Source organism: Gastrolobium bilobum, unplaced genomic scaffold (genome assembly GCF_033153095.1).
Source record: "Gastrolobium bilobum isolate Gb01-03AN ecotype WA unplaced genomic scaffold, APGP_CSIRO_Gbil_v1 utg16143, whole genome shotgun sequence".
Classification (NCBI taxonomy): domain Eukaryota; kingdom Viridiplantae; phylum Streptophyta; class Magnoliopsida; order Fabales; family Fabaceae; genus Gastrolobium; species Gastrolobium bilobum.
Genome location: NW_026897537.1, coordinates 109893 through 113931, shown reverse-complemented (window position 1 = coordinate 113931; position 4039 = coordinate 109893). Strand labels below are relative to the sequence as shown.

Here is a 4039-nt window from a genome sequence, read left to right as displayed (position 1 = left end):
TCAATAGCCTTTTGTAAAATGATAAAGGCCTAACCTCCTAATAACAATTATGCCATATATGAGGTCCTAAAGGCAGAGTGACAGTTTGTTGAGGAATTCAACTTTTATTTGACAGTATTGCAGTGCATTGTAAACTTAATCAGTTCCACCTGTTAATGTGACTGAGATAAGGTGTTTTCCAGATTTACTTGTTTGATATATTTACTAATATGTAATTATGTATCAGCCCAACTATTAGCAGAAGTCATTTAGATTTCATTTCTGGTATGCAGATATGGTGGCCAATGTTGTCATGCCATCTGTTTATCTGAGTTTAACCGAGGATATTTCTGAACCTTCTATTTATTCTCTTGCTCAGACAATATATGTAAAGGTTCACCTTAATTTGTGGTTAGAGGAATTACATAGGGAAGACTTCTTGCCAATTGGAAGAGTGATACAATAACGGGGATTATTCACCTTTATTTTGAAAAATAGTATTGTATACTCATACAATGCATCGATGCGTCATGGAATATCTGCATGTTAAATCTTTCTATCCACTAGCTATTTGTAAAAAGAACAAAAATGCTGCATTTTGGACCATTTCTTAGTGGTACAAAATAATGATAATGATATTGATAATTATGAATTATCTTTATTTTCAAATTGACCATACAGCTAACATTAGGTACAATATAACTATCTAGTTACTGCTAATTCACAGCTTAAGAATAAGCTTTTGTGATAAAGTAATTTCACAAAAATGCGAAGGGATGGATAGATTACCTCATAATGAGTGTCTATGGTTTAAGATTATGTGCCGGGGTGGATTGCCAACTGAAATTCCAATCTTATAGTGATATTGTAGTCCATGCGAAGATCTTTACATGGCAATCTTAGCCTGATTACATGACAATCTAAGCCTGACTTGGTTCACATAATTTATGCAAGCCAATGTGCTAGGTTGCGTAAATAGTATGTACTCTCTTTTTCTTTTGTTTGTTTCATCTTTAGTAATTTTGAAATCATAGAAACACAAAAGTTGGAGGGCGAGCCTTGGAGCAGCGGGAAGATTACTCCTTGTAACCAGAAGGTTACTAGTTCGAGTATGGGAAACAATCTCTTTGCAAAAATGCAAGGGTAAAGATTACTCCTCTAACATACTATGTTGTCTATGTCCCTTTTGTGCTACAGTCTTATGTTTTGATAATTCACCATTGTAAAATTCAGTTCCTTATAATATGTGCTTGAACTTGATTTTACATTTTTTGAAATTTAATACAATAAGTATGCTTCTGGAGCCAGTAAAATTCAGATGACCCCTTATGCAAAAGCCCTTTGGAGTTTGGACTCAAAGTGTGGACAAAGTACATTACTTGTGCTGAAACTCACTTTAATTATTAACAACAAAGGAGCTAGGAATGAACTCTTGAGTCCTAATCACTTGGTCGCGAAGGTTTTGATACCACATGAAGGACCAGCTGTTCTAAAACTGTAGGTTGTTAGGTGCATGCCCAAGAATGATTTTATATCTCTAATATACTATTTCAAAAAAAAAGTTGTGCCTAATGGTTATTGGCACTAATGTAGAAATACATATGCTTTGGTTGTTTGGATATCAAGTTTTCCGTTATGTGTTGTTTGAGTGTTGTGATTCTTTTTGTCTTAAATTCTTAAAGTCAAATATCAATGAGATAAAATCAGAGACCATTAATATCATATAGTATAACCAGTTAGAATATATGTTATTGGCTGTATATCAAATAATGGTTGTTGTAATCTTACTTGAAAGAATGTGTTACTGGCTGTATATTTCATTGTGGCTCTAAAGATTATGGTTTTGCTGTTAGATTTAGGTTAGCAATGGAGGAGAGTTGAATGATATTCCTCATATACAAAATCTTAGAGAATTTCCTAGGGAGGAGCTTTTTGGAAAAGTTGTCCTGGTTAGATTTGATTCTAACATATTCCTCATATACAAGACTGAAAAGTCGTCATTAGTGGACTTGTACTCCTTTTTGGGTTTAGTGGAAGATGGGCTAAGGTGCTTTAATTCAACTCCTAAATTATATGTTGTCTCATGGACGTCCATGATTGCAGGTTATGTTCAAAATGGAAAGTTCGAAAATGCATTGTCTTTGTTCCATCATTTTTTGGCTTATGGAAGGAAACCAGATGAGTTCATTATATCAAGTGTGATGGGTGCTTGTGCTGATATGGCTGCAGCAAGACTTGGAGAGCAGATCCGGGGTTATGCATTAAAATATGGTATTGCAAGCTTTACAATTATTCAAAACTCGCAGATTTGCATGTATGCAAAGTCTGGAGACATAGATTCCGCTCAGCGGACCTTTCAAGAGACAGAGAACCCTGATGTGGTATCCTGGTCTGTAATGATTTGTAGCTACGCACAACATGGTTTTCCTAAGGAAGCTCTAAGACTTTTTGAATTGATGACTGTTTCTGGAATTGAACCCAACCAGATCACATTACTTGGGGTCCTAACTGCTTGTAGCCCATGGAGGTCTCGTTGAAGAAGGATTAGGATACTTTGAAATCATGAAGAAAGATTATGGCATAGCAGCTAATGTAAAGCACAGTGCTTGCATTGTTGATCTCTTAGGGCGTGCGGGAAGGCTAGAGGATGCCCAGAGCTTTATTTTTGATTCAGGTCTTGAGGATGACCCAGTTTGCTTGCAGGCTTCATAAGGACACTGACATGGGAAAACGTGTTACTGACAGAGTAATAGAGCTTGAACCTCATGCAGCTGCATCTTATGTGCTTCTTTACAACATCTACAATGATGCGGGGAAAGAGAAGCCTGCTTTAGAGGTTAGGAAGCTCATGCAAGACCGAGGGACCTAGGAGTTAAAAAGTAACCTGGTATAAGTTGGGTTGAGGTAGGAAATAAGGTTCATACATTTTTGGTGGACGATTGTTCTCATCCAATGAGTCAATTGATTTATTCACGGTTGGAAGAAATGTTGGCGAAAATAAAGAACATTAGCTTCGATAATGACAAGCTTCCTTTGGGCATCTCTGAAGCTGAACTCAGCAGCACCATAAGCACGAACCACCATAGTGAAAAGTTAGTTGTAACTTTTGGAATTATTTCTTTACCAAAATCAGCACCAGTGAGGGTGATGAAGAATTTGAGAGTTTGCTCTGATTGCCATACAACAATGAAGCTCATCTCCAAGGTGGAGAAGAGAGAAATAATTCTTCGAGATACTATTCGTTTCCATCATTTCAAAGAAGGTTGCCGTTCTTGTAAAGATTACTGGTAGCTGAAAGATCGGTTCCTTGAATAGCATATTTTTGTCAAGTAATCCCCCTTGGTGTCATATGAGGGATTGGAGAAATGATACCTGGCAGTATTTAGTGAAAGGAAGGGCATTGTCAAGCCCCCCAGCCAAACAGTCTCCTCCGTGTTAACAAAAAGAGGGACTAAAAGTAACAGAATGAGATTATGATATAGTTTATTATATCCCTGAAGTGGCTGTACATGTACGATTGGCGATTGCCCTCGTGCTAGGACATGAAAATGAATATCTTTGCTAAAGATTTTCTGATTTGTTGGATGAAGGTTATATATTCCAAGAGGAGGGAAAAAGTCGAGATTGTTATCTAGCAGAACAAGGTAGTTAGGATTCAATTATATTTTTTAATTATGTTATGCTATTGACTTATTTGTTGAGTCATTTGGGCAAAAGCATATTTTGTAACTATAATGAGTAAGTATTGACAACAATGCTGGTAGAGGCAAATATGCTGACCATCTGTTTGAGAACTATATGGAAATCTTGTTCTCTATTTTAAACTTGACATTCCTTATAAAATTGCACCTTCCTTTCAATACTTTTTCATTTTTCCAGGTCTCTGTGGTGGACTTGACAATTCTTTCAATCATATTAATTTTTTGGACTGTTCTACCTTTTATTAATTTTAGTTCAGCATCTTTTCTGAAGTTAAAAATATTTTTTTCCCCTGTTTGTCACTTTAATCCTACCAACATCTTTCTAAGTTGTTTGCTTGGTTGTCTAGGTGGTGCTACTT

At 36.2% G+C, this 4039-nt stretch overlaps 1 pseudogene; it reads left to right on the top strand.

Moving 5' to 3' along the window:
• The first annotated feature begins 274 nt into the window (after nucleotides 1-274).
• Nucleotides 275-3270, top strand: LOC133307806 (pentatricopeptide repeat-containing protein At3g24000, mitochondrial-like; annotated as a pseudogene).
• The last annotated feature ends 769 nt before the right edge of the window (nucleotides 3271-4039 follow it).